We start from the raw sequence: 13,896 nt of genomic DNA, 5'->3' as shown, positions 1-13,896 counted from the left end.
TAATTTTTTTCTCCAACCACTTGGGTTTGGAGTATTGCCATGATGGGTGATTTAGGGACATCACAGACACCGACTCAAAAAAGGGAACACAAAAAGAATATTCTGGGGCGCCTGGGTGGCTCAGTTGGTTAAGCGACTGCCTTCAGCTCAGGTCATGATCCCAGGGTCCTGGGATCGAGTCCCACATCGGGCTCCCTGCTCTGCGGGGAGCCTGCTTCTCCCTCTCCCACTCCCCCACTTGTGTTCCCTCTCTCGCCGTGTCTCTCTCTGTCAAATAAATAAATAAAATCTTTAAAAAAAAAAAGAATATTCTGGAAGTTGGTATATTTCCAGAGTCAACCCTATATAATACACAGCACTATGGAAGTTTGATTTTTAAACTAGGAGTCAGTATAGCCTTGTCACTACCCTGAACTATGCACTCAGGTCAAATAGAATTCTAGGTCCATAATATATCCATGAACAAATTATATTACAAAATCTCTAAGATGTCTTGTAATCTAAGAGTGTCCTGTTTGTAAATCATGGAAGCACTTAAAGATACCTTCCTATGAGGTGAGGGGTAGCAAAAAAAGAATTGTATTTCAGGATATTTTCCTTTTGCAATCTCCCACCATCCTTAGTCTCTTCCTTAGTTGTCAGGAGTTGGGCTGAACTGCAGTTAGCTGAGCTGCCAGGTGTCTGACTTGTCAATTAAGACAGTAAGCCAAAATGAAAGTAACAGTCAAACCTTTAACCACTTGCTGGGATAATATAAGCAGGAAGCTAATTTGGAGAAAGCCCTGACTCCTCCCTAACTCATTTCCCTTCATGGAACGCACTTGTTGGGAGTCAGGTGGATCAGCACAGATGTGGGGCTCATTTATGCCGATTACAGCGCTGAACGAAAAGCTCTGTGGGTTTTGTGGACCGGGCTGCTGGGGAGGTAAAGAAGGTAGAGCTAGGAGTGGGAGGTGCTGAGTCAGAGTGGAGCGATGTGTGTTCAAGGTTCCCCCATAAGGAGGTCACAGCAGAGCCACCTGCAGAAGGCCTTTGCCAAAGACCCCAGGTAAAGAGGTTTCTGGATGAAGGCATATGGTCTAGGAATGTGGATGTGTGTGCAAGCAAGGCTGGCCTGGGGAGGGGAGGGGTCATGTCCTGAAACTCCCTAGAGAGATTGCAGTGCACCAGGTGTGCATCCAGTCAAGTGGGAAGGTGGAACTCTCCCCTTTGAGGCCCACCAGGAAATGCCCACATCATCGCCTATGGTCAGGCCCAAAAAATCACATGCAGACTCTGATCTGAAGTGAAATTCCTCATTGGTTATCATCTTAATTGCTTAATTCACCTTGAGATTAAATTAGGAAGCAAAAGCCAATAAAATTGGTCTTTTATTTAGAACACTGTGTCACATCACCTTATTCAATTTCAATGTATAGAAGCTCTTACTCTGGGCTTGGTGTGAAGTGCTAGTTATACTAAGTCCCCACCTTCAAGGAGCTTGGTGTCTACTGGGAAGTCCAGAGGGGAATATTTATTATATAATACACAGCACTATGGAAGTTTATATTGTAGAGTTGCTTAATATATGCTAGGCCTGCTCAAAATGCTCTGCTTTATCCTCACAACTACTCTATTACTTATGTACTATGGTTGTGTTCCATTACGTGGGTGTGAGACAGCCATTAAGGTTAAGGGAGGTTAAGTAACCTGTCTGCTGGTGAGTGGTAAAGCTGAGTCTAGAGGCCACACACATAACCACTCCGTTTTACTTCTATTTAAATATATCTAGAGGCTAGAGACATGCATAGCATGTTAGGAGGGAACAGAAAAGAGGCACTAGGTTTCCATGGGAAGTAGCCAATATTACCTAAATTGAGTGGACTCGGGAGGTGTGGTGGAGCGAGGTGGGGCTGGATTTAAAGCAGGAGGAAGGACATGATGAGTGGTGTGAACTACAGCAGTTTGGTGTCTCAGAAAATAAATTAAACAGTGAGCAATACAACAGAGGCTGAGAATGTAGGGAGGGATGGATAGAGACAAGATGTATTTATGGAAGTGGCAAGATCACAAGGACTTGACTCATTGTTTTATATTGGGTGTTTGTGAGCTAGAGCTAGGGAGAGGAGAAACAAGAAAGTGGCCTATATGTTTTTCCATTTTGGTTGGATGCTGCTGCCTCATCCTGAGGTAATGACATAGGAGGAGGTTTATGAAAACGATATGTCTTGCCTTGGGGACCTTGAGCATGTGCCTATTGAACTCTCAGGTAAAGGTAGTTTGCAGACAGTTAAAAATGTGAGTCAAGGGTGTAATTTGCAACTGATGAATTGTTGAACAGTACATCTGAGACTAATGATGTTGGTTAATTGAATTTAAATAAAAAAATGTGAATCAATGATTGGAAGAGAAATGGAACCCCAGGGAGCATGATACCTAATGAGAAGGTAGAGAAAAGGGAGCCCCAAAATGAGGCATCCGAGGAAAGGTCAGAAGGGGCGACACAGAGGAGACAGTGAATTCACTGTGGCGTGAGCTCTAAAGAGAAATCAGTGATGATGAAGAGCTCCCTGCAAATGAGAGATCAATGATCAAAGCTGACCTGATCCTTGAAACTGATAGGCTCCAGGTTTCTGCCATTTGGCAAGGACAGGATTAGCGGGGAAGGCAGGTGGCAATGGACTGAAGAGTGATTAGGACAGAAGCGGTTTAGGTGAGAAGCGAAGGAGATGATGGAATTAAGTAGGCTTTCTTGGCTTTCTTACTGTTTATTAACTTGTTGGTTAGTTGGATTTTTTTGTTTGTTTTTTTGTTAACGGGCGTGATATGAAGCTTAGATACTGGGAAAGACAGAAAGCCCAATTCCCACAAGGATCTAAGGTTGAGACCCAGGGCCATGTTGACCGCAAGGCCAGCTGCATCACTAGATCTGTTTGGCAATGTCATGTAAGTTCTCAGTGCTTCAGCTTTCTCATCTTTAAAATGTGGATAAAAATAATGCCCATCTAAAAGGGTTATTGTGAAGACGACATGTTATGATACACGTACTAGTGATTGACAGACCTCATTATCGTGTTTGCTGTTGTTTTTATTTAGGGTAAACTAGCTGATCTCATTGATGAAGAGGCCCATAAATGAGCAAATCATCCCAGACTAGAATAAAGGGGAAATGATTGATATTTCTTTAGGCGATTTTGTAAATATGATACTCAGGGAAATTAATATTTCAGTGCCTTTAGCAGTTAGCCCTTTTCTTAAAGCTAAAACTAGGAGTAAAAATCAGGACCTGTTTTGGCCTTAAAGTATAAACGCCTGGTCAATTCAAAGATGTTTGGCGTTAAGACCCATTTTATCCTGAAACTATAAGCATCTGTTTGGGAATATTTTTATATATACATTGTATGATAACATTTTGCTTTTCGTAGGTGAGGTGAGAATCTTATATTACTCAAATTTAGCACAGGACTTGTATTCTTTCTTTACCACAGGCCAACAAATACTATGGCCTTTTAAGGAATCCCTCCTAAAACAGCTCCTACATACAAAGAGTAGGAAAACCTCCCCCCCCCACCCCCGCCCCGTAGTTACAAAAAGGAGTTAAAAACTCTTTCTGTGAATAGTACTGAATTGGTTTAAATATATTTTAGAATGATTCTATTTAGGAATATCCAAGTAAATGGAATCCCATTACATTTTACCCCCCCTCAACTTTGGTCATTATGTTTCTCTGTGGGTGAGTCACCTATTTAGATACAACCAAAAGTAATTTATCATGAGCCGAAAGGGAGTAATCAAGCTAGGGAATAAAAAGGTAATGTTAAAATAATGGAGCCAATTTTCTTGTATATATTTATAAAAGGACATTTTCTTACGGAGTATGTGTGTCTGCATATACCATATGTCTTTTATTAGGATTTCTATATGCAATCCTGTCCCTTGTTCTACATTAGAACAGTCCTGTGCTGACCTCCATTTAACCTGAATCTCTCTCTTCCTGATGATTCTGGGTTAATTTAGCCTGGTTTTCTGTTTTTGTTTTTGTTTTTTTTAACTGAAAGCTACCAGTAATCTCAGATGTGTTGGATGCAAGCTAAACCTAAGAGAGGCTGATATCAGACTAAAGATGCAAGTTCCTAAATTTTGTTCTATTTCTGTATACCTTACTTATGCTGGTTTATGAGCTCTTCTGAGATTCGAGATCTGTTTTTATTCTTAATTGTATGTAGTGTTCATTCTAATATGATTTGCACTGTACTCAAAGGCTTTCTTTTGCAAAAACTGGCAGCACATGAACAATTTATACTTCTTTGGAACTCTTGCCTGTTTGAGACACAATCAGTTCCTTTTGGGAAATGATATTTAATTAATAAACAGGACACTTTCCATCACTTTCAGGGGCATAGCTTTTAAGAGAATAAGGTGATACCTTTTTGGGCCTGGCATCTCGAGAGGGGGCTGCAATTAAGCAATCATTGAAAGAAACAGCTACTTCACCTTTTCCCAAGCTTCTGTTCCCATTTCAGATTTCCTTTGGGTTTTTTTCCTTCTTTCTTTACTACTTCTTTGTTGGCTGACAGGGCTCTCTCTGGTGTGAAGGTTCTTAATATTTACTTACAGAAGGGAAAATGAATAGTTGGGTGATAATCTTCACTACAACTAAAGAAGCCTTATCAAACTTAGAGTGATATTGGAAGTGGTTGTCCAATACATATCTTTCTTGGGGGGGAAAAAAAGATCGACTTTAATTTACTACTTTTTAGTGTCAGCTTTACTCTGCAGCTTTAAATATGCACATAAAACGCAGGGGCACTAAAAACATGGGAAGTCAACTTCTGATCATTTCTTTTGTCAAAGAAGCATGGTCTTAACTCATGAGTCACTGTTAAATATAAGTGTATAGTGGAGGAAAAAGGAAAATACATTATGAGGGTTTTTTTTGCCAATTTGTATAATTTTTCAGTTAAGCAGTCATAAATCAAGGAATATTGTATTTTTTGAGGCTCATTAAAGAGACATTATACATCAGAATAGTGAAGTCGTCAGCATAATGAAATGATGAATGCCTGTAACTATCTGTATGTAAATGATGTGAGACAGATTCGGGGTGTTACAAAGGAGAATAGCAATCTCCCTGACAGTTCCCCCTAGGTGCAGTTGCTGGATGCTGGTGACAGATGTGAAATGCAAAGCTCTTCAATGGCAAGCACTTATTAGCACTCAGTGGAAACTAGCAATATAAAATAAGACAAATAGCAGATAATATCATTTTAAACAATTTGCTCAGTAACGTGTGTTATCGCATTTTAAAAACCTTCTTTATTGACAAAGGCGATGTTCTAAACTCAAGAAAACATGTTAGAAAAGAAAACGGTTATTTTGAGAAGAGTATGTAAAAAAATGTATACGTATTTTGTAATCCTGGCCCCTTTCCTTGACTTCTGTAGGGGCTCTGCCGTGAAGTAACTAATATGTCAAGCTTACTTACTTTGGGTTTATTTATTCTGTCAAGGAAACATATCCGTCTTACCTCTACACGCATGCTTTACATCGTGAGATTTGTAATAGGCATGCCATTTTGTCGGTCGGCCCATCTGGTAGTTGAGTTCTCTTTTCATGTCTGTATTTGTTGAAGTCATGTCTTTTTTGATGGAGAATGAACCATCTGTTGATGACTCAGGGTCTTCTGTCCTACATTTCAGATGCTTGATTTCACTTACCAAAGGGGGGCAGGCAATAGATCTGGTAATTTTCTGGAGGTTCTCCTTTATCCTTGCATTTCACAGCACCTGATCCAGGTGCCGGCTACATGAGTGAATATCCTATGAAGGAGGAAGAGAGGGAGATGGGGGAAGACAAGAGGAAAGGGAGAATGTTGGGAGAAAGAGAAAATTTTTAGTCCACCATGGGTCACTGATGAAGTCTGTGGCATTGGCTAAATCCTTTAAGCTCTCTCTGCATGATTCCCATTTTCTTTTCTTTTATTCAGTTTTATTTATTTATAGTTAACCAATAAAATTGCGAGATATTTAAAGTAGACAACGTGATGGTTTGATATACATATACATGCATACCCGTGTGAAAGGATGGGCAGAGAAAGCACTTTGGATTGTGTGACCAAATATATGTAGACAGTGATATTAATAAAAATATTCATATTCTGTGTGCTTTGGGGATAGGAGTTTATTATTTTTAATAAAATATACTTGTACCTGTGCTATAGTATTTTAGCACTTTATTTGTTCACTAACTGTGAATTTCTAGCAAGAAAAATGGTATAATTTCCCCATAACCCCCAGTCAATGTGATGATACCTTTTCTTTATCCTGACATATACGTAATGGGGCTTAAAATGGCTTGACTAAGATACATTCTTTAAAAAAATTCCCTATTTTACCTTCTTTTTGTCTTAGGAATACAGCAAATTATAGGCATCTGATCTTTTTTATTAATAATTACATGTTTATATTTTGTGCTGATGTGGAAAATCCATGAGCACACAGTAGTCCAAATTTTCAGTAGTCTCCATATTAAGAAGAATAACTTTTTAATTGCACATGGCACTTTGAATATGCTAGTGCATGTAATAAGAAGTCTTGTTTCAATTCCTTGTATATATGTTTTGGAAATTTTCTGTTAAAAAAAGATTTGAGAATGTCCAGGCACAACTAATAAGTCCAAAATCATGCATATGATTATATGACTAAACTAAAACTAAATTTTTTTTTAAAAAATGTACTGTATTATTTTACTTTTCCTTTGCATATCCATCTCCTACCAGACATCATGGTCATTTTACAAGTTTACTCACCAAAAGAAATACCTTACAATTTATATAATAATCTTCAACTTAGTTCATGCAGACACAGACACAATCTGAGAGCATCTATTATATATAATAACAGTTTTATAATAGGATTCACTTTTACGTATAACCAATCAATATACTTTTGGAATTTTTGTGGATTCCTATTCTATAATTGATTGTCTGTTTTCTTTGATGGGAAGAAAGAACAAATTGAAAGTTGTGGCAAGGACACCATTACAGATGTTAAAAAGAGGCATGGAAAGAACAACTGAATATTTGATTTCAAGCTAACTCACTTTTTTTTTTTTTCTCTAAAGGAAGGGAAGCCAGCGTTCTTACCATGAAAATTATTATTTTTTAACAATTTATTTTATCTCTAGATTGTTTTAAAGGATCAACACTAAATTGTTGGAAAGTATCACATTGATCAGTCTTCCTACTTTATAGCCAGTCCTTGTAAACTTACTGCCGCCAGTAGGGAATGAAATCTAGTAAATTCTGTTTACATTTGGCTTACATTTACATTTAATGTCTAAGATTAAAAAATGATAAATGCAGCCAACTGACCAAATGGATATATACATATATCACATTTTTGTGCTTCTCAATATAAGTTCTCACTGGTTGTTATTATAATTAAATGTATGTATTTTTCTAATTTTGTTTTTACAATTTTTATATTAAAAAATCACTTTTAAATCCATACTTCATCTGACTGATGACATGACTTGAATCCTTGAATCCTTGTGTCTTAATTCTAAATTCGTTGCTCTATCTGCCCTATCATCGTGCTTCTTGATAAATGTCTGAACTTTACATCCAACAATATACATACTGCAAGTTACAGTATATGGAAGGGGACTTATTTAATTGGACGTTTTGTCACTTTTGTTGCATGTACTCATTTTCTATTTCAAAGTTAGTTCAGAGACAGATGAATGCTCGAAGAGATTGACTGAGTTCAGGGTAACATTTCCACCATTCTATTGCACAGAGTAGTGACTCCAGAAAATACTTCTCAAAGCCAAAATACATCCTATCACATAATTCCTCTTCCTTCAATTACATATCATTTGTAAACATTGCCAAGTTATCATTTACTGCCAACTGAAATAAATGACTTAAGCATTTTAAAAATTATAAATATTCAGCTTTCTTTCAAACTGTATGCACATGCACACACGTATGCACACATAAATTATATGAGCGATATATGCATGTATATATATGTGTATACATTTTTATTAAACTTCAGTTTTATGAATCAGAATGTAGCCATTGTGGTCAGACTAAGGGATACTGAACTAGGAAGCACCAGAAAACATTTGTAAATAGCACGAGGATTATTTGGAGAGCCAGGAGCTTTAGGAGTCCTTATGAGTATGAATACCAGGAATTGATTGCTCTGGGGCATTTGGAGTTGGAATGTTACAAATGGTAACGGCCTTAGAAATTAACCAGTTTTAGGATGGCAGTAGTTGAAAAATGGCATACTGCCTTAAACTGATTGGAACTCACTGCCTGAACCACTGTGTAAGAATAAGAACATATGAAGCATGTCATAATCAATAAGCCCTTTCTACCACAGGTGAGGAATGGAGGTTGGCAGCATCCTTGCTGAGGCTCAGAGAGTTTAAGTCATGTGCCCAAAGTTGCACAGATAGTTAACTCTGAATCCATTGCTGTAAACAGGGCATCTGACTCATAATCCACTGCCATTCGCTCTGCTCTATTGATAGAGTAGAAACATACCCAGTAGGTTTCCTCAGAGTAAGCCCAGAGACATTCAGGAGACTTAATTGAGAACATGAAGGACAGCCATGCGGGGTGTGGCAGCTGCTTTTCATTGATGCCCTTGTGTGTTCAACTTACTGAGACTTACTGTTTCCAAGACATAACTGACTGTTATTCTGAAGCACTGTAACTAGGCACCGCCTTTTATTAATTACATTTCCCGTATTTTATGCTTTGTCTTTTCTTAGAATTTCCAAGCAGATGGTGCCTATTCTATAAACTCAATAAATAGCATTCTGTGAAGTAAATATACTAAAATATGTTCAAGGAAAATATCTCACATGGAACATAAAACCTGGATTAAAATGCAAACATTTTCATTCCAGTGTGGAGTATTTATCTAATAAAAATTTTGACATTAAATCTAAAAATTAACTTCACAGAGACAAAAACAGTTTGGCAAAATTCAGACCATCCCCAATGCTGCTTTTACTCCATCCCTCCCCACCTTTTTATAAAATCGTATCTAGCTGATTAATATAACAGAGCACTTCAGCTTTGGTGAAATACACTTATTCAATTTCACTGAAGATTATAGGTTTCAAATAATAAAATTGGATTTTATTGAGGATTGAAGTGTGTAAATAGAACATTTGATTGAATTTAATAAAATGGTATCCTGCTGATGGAGGCAAGTCATTTCCTCTAGTTTTAACTTGATTACAAAGACAAGAAGTTTTATGAGCAATTTTGAATGGAAAATTTCTTTCTGGCTAGAGGAAAAAAAACTATACTGAGACTAAGAAAAGTAAGTAGTACCATTTAATATTTTAAATAAGATAGTTGTGAATATATGGTTACTTTGGAAATACAATAGAACTATTTTTTAATCTGGTTTTGTGGCTGTTTACTTAGTCACAAGAAAGCTGCAGAGAGGTAAGCCCAGTAGACAAGTTTGTTTCTCTCTAGCTTTGAATAGTTTTATCTTGGTGATAAAGATTCTTTATCTGATATGTGCAGTTCTATATTTAATCAAAGTATAGTGAGATCAGAGCATCATTCCTCTTATCACAGAATGAATCACCACATAGTAACTGTTATTTAAATGTTTGGTTTTCTTTAGCCATTTCTGAGGTTTCTTAAAAAGAAACACAAGCAAAAATTTTTTTTGCTACTTCTGACAAAAAATATATATATGTATATTTCAGTATAATAAAATAAAGTGTTATTTTGCCAAAATCTAGGCTTTTCTTAATTAAATGTCAATATTTTAATTATTTTATTAGCTAAGGAGCCAACTGCAAATAGTTTTTTTTTTTTTTCTTTTTTAACCATTGGATCACAGCAGAACTCTTAAAAGCCTGTTAAGGGGCGCCTGGGTGGCTCAGATGGTTAAGCGTCTGCCTTCGGCTCAGGTCATGATCTCAGGGTCTTGGGATCGAGTCCCGCATCGGGCTCCCTGCTCCTTGGGAGCCTGCTCCTCCCTCTGCCTCTCTCTCTCTCTCATGAATAAATAAATAAAATCTTAAAAAAAAAAAGCCTATTAAGATCTTTTCAAATAGAATATTTGGAAGCTATAAGACAGGCTAGATTTGCAATCGTGCATCATTATAAATGTAGAATGAGTATTAAGAATTATGGACATCATTTTGACTGAATATTGATAATAAGGGATTCCAGAACAAGATGAATTTTAACGTGGCCTAAAAGAGTACCTTGGGTTGATTTAGAATATTATCTTTAAGCAGTTGATTCAGAGTATCTGCAAGGGAAATAAATATACAGTCTGAATGTAGTAGTTCTATTCAATTACGTAGCAGTGCTTTCAAGAAATAAAAAGGTAAACAATTGATGAAAGGACATTACATTGCAGGAAAAATGTATCTCTTTATGTTGATAATGGCTGTCAGTTGTTTTTAATGCTTGGAGAAAGGTATATCATACAGAGAAAGGGAAGGGTCACTAGAGAGAGAAGTCCAGGAGAAGACAGAAGCAAGAATAATGGTGGCAGAGACAACCCCTCGCTGTACAGGAAAGACAGTGTAGAAACAGAAAAAGAGGCAGCAGCAGAAAATAAATAAACCCCACGTGGGAAAAATGCCTGTGGTTCAGACCCTCTGCCATCATATGGGGAGCTATTTGAATGCATTGATTAGAAACACTATTTGAGGGCGCCTGGGTGGCTCAGTCGGTTGGGCGACTGCCTTCGGCTCAGGTCATGATCCTGGAGTCCCGGGATCGAGTCCTGCATCGGGCTCCCTGCTCAGCGGGGAGTCTGCTTCTCCCTCTGACCCTCCTCCCTCTCGTGCTCTCTCTCTCTCATTCTCTCTCGCAAATAAATAAATAAAATCTTAAAAAAAAAAAGAAACACTATTTGAATACAGGAAAACCTAGAATATCTGAGGAATGGGACTTTGATGCTCCAACTGAGATGAGAAGAAAGAAACCTTGTAATTAGAACAAAAGTAGTTCTATCTCAGAAAGGTTCAAAGTATAGGAAATCACTCCAGACAAGTCAAATACATTAGTTTGAAAACGTGCATCTTTAACAGGTGCCAATTTTACAGTTTGAGAGGAACCACAAATGAGAAGGATGAGGAAGCACCTGAAAACCCTTCATGTAAAAGATGCACTGAGAAAGGTGGGGGATACATGTAGACACAATGTTATCAGTTAGGATGAAAGTCTTGAAAAGGCTAGGCAAGTGAATCAAAGTGTTTAAATAGAAACATGGTCATGTAAGTGGTAGGACTTTTCACTTTGAAAGACCACTCTAAGAAAACCTTGGGTTGACACCTGTTAACTTTAAAATTAGAAAAAAAGAAAAAAAAAAACAGATCTCACGAAGTGTCTGCTATTCATTGAATGCCTAATTGTCCCTTGTTTCATCTTTAACTAACTAGCTGTCCAAGAATCGTGCATGACTCTCAACTCAGGTATGTAGTTACTTAAATTCACCTCACTGTGGTAGTCTCATTTGATCATTAGGAAAAAAAAATAACAAAAATAACAAAAATATTAGTTATGATAGGAGATTGTCAGTATTCATAAGATCAACACAGTATTCTGTAGTCTTTTCAGTTCTGAAAATTGTGTGAAGAAAAAAATTATTTTTCTTATGAGAATAATTTTAACACACACACGTCTCATGCCATGCCTACTATGATCATCACTTCTCTTCAGCGTGAAAATAAAATGACCAAGCACCTATTATTATATCCATATTACCGGTAACATATTGATATTAAACTCAGAATTGACCTGTGATCTCATTACCTGGAGGAAGATTAAAATCGTCACTGAATGGTAAAAGCAGAACACAGAAGCTGAATAATGAAAATACAATAAATCAGTTTCAAAAATAAATGAAACCCAAAAGAGCCTTTCTAACTGGTCTCATTTTTATCCTCACTATTGTTTTCTAAAATAAGAATCTCAGAAAGTCTTCATCCTCCTCTGATGCAGCATTGTTTGTTCTTATATGTCCCCAAAGAAATTCTATATAGGCAACACAGGACCTGTCTTCTCCCTAACATTTGTTCCAAAGTCAAACAAACAGAAAGCAAACATGTTTCTTACTTTTTTTTTTTCAGTTTGCATTCAATATCTGCACATAAGGTACAAAATGAAAAGTAAATCCTACATTCTGTTTATAGTCTAAACACCAAAGGAAAATAATTTTGAGAAATATGAAACATATACATATACTGTTATATAGTAGTAATAGTAGTAGTAGTAAATATAAATTTCAGACTATGATATTAGGAAAAGGGGGGATTAGTAACAAAGTAATTTGTAAAAGAAATTTGGAATTTAAATTTTTATGTTTACAAACTTTTCAAAACCTACTATAGTATTTAACATAATGATTAATCATATTAAATTGAAATCTATCAAAAAAACATGGATATAATTTTCTGGTGAAATATATCCATTCCTATGTGAAGGGTTTTTTTTTTAAGATTTTATTTATTTATTTGACAGAGAGAGAGAGCGAGAGCAGGAACACAAGCAGGGGGAGTGGGAGAGGGAGAAACAGGCTTCCCTCTGAGCAGGGAGCCCGAAGTGGGGCTCGATCTCAGGACCCTGAGATCATGACCTGAGCCGAAGGCAGATGCTTAAGGACTGAGCCACCAGGCACCCCCCTATGCAAAGTTCTTATAAGGTCAAGGATATATATGGTTAGGAGTGCCTGGGTAGCTCAGTCAGTTAAGCGTCTGATACTTGACACCTCAGCTCAGGTCATGATCTCAGGGTTGTGAGATTGAGCCCCGTGTCAGGATCTGCCCTGGGCATGGAACCTGCTGAAGATGCTCTCTCTCCCTCTCTCTCTACCCTTACCCCCACTCTCTCTCCCTCTCAAAAAAAAAAAGAAAAGAAAAGAAAAGAAAAAGATTATATATGTTTGACTATTTTTAGAATAATAATGAATGAAGCCACAAAAGCAATAAATAATTCAAATTCTAGAACTTTAATCTGTTGATATCTTTGCAGGTCATGTGGGACATTCTGTACACGTTACAGATAAGGAAATTGAGTGCTGTGGAGATTCTAAGTGACTTGTACAAGGTCTTTGGTCAGGCAGAATAGAATATTTTCATTCCCAGTTTAGACACTTCACACTGTGTAATTATCTCTTTTAATGACTTAATCTGAAGATATTTATTGGCAAAAGTATTCTCTATTTCAATCTGGGTGGTGGTTTTTGTATAGTCAGTTACATGTTATTGTCATACTATCATTACAATCAACTCCCAATTTCATTTAAGTGAAATTAAATGGCATCATATCACAATTTTAGTTAATCACAATGATGTAATAGAACATATGATAAAGGTTGCAATAATTGTTGCTTAACAGACTCGCACGCCTCATCTGTTGCTTTGTATGAATCATATTAACAGAATGACACAAGTCATATTAACAGAATGGCACAAGGTTAAAAGAACTTAAGATGAACATCAGAAGATAACAGTTACGCCCTGAGAAAGGAATGTGAGTTGTCAAGATCTCAGAAGCATCATGAGCCAATATAATTCAGAGAGAAGGAAAGAAGAGATTGAGTAGGTAGCCTGGAGTAGGGTCGAAGAAAAACTGAGGAAATCTCCATTGCTGTAGGTAGTGCCCAGGGACAAAGCAAGAAGGACCAGCTAATTTGTCCTTTTCCAGACTTAGTGTCAGCCTGGGAAAGGGAGGCACCACTGGCTACATGCTTGGTCTTTGATCAGACGGAACCAGGTATCCTAGCTGGAAACCTCATTCCCACTCTCTCACCGTCATGCTTTCCGGCTATAGAAAATATCAGGTCCACCTGGCTCTTTTTTTTTTTTTTTAAAGATTTTTATTTATTTGACAGAGAGAGCACAAGCAGAGGGAGA

Source organism: Mirounga angustirostris, unplaced genomic scaffold, assembly GCF_029215605.1.
Source record: "Mirounga angustirostris isolate CCGP_5_RB_7025 unplaced genomic scaffold, mMirAng1.0.hap1 SCAF_2, whole genome shotgun sequence".
Lineage (NCBI taxonomy): Eukaryota > Metazoa > Chordata > Mammalia > Carnivora > Phocidae > Mirounga > Mirounga angustirostris.
Note: the sequence above shows the minus strand (reverse complement) of the source record.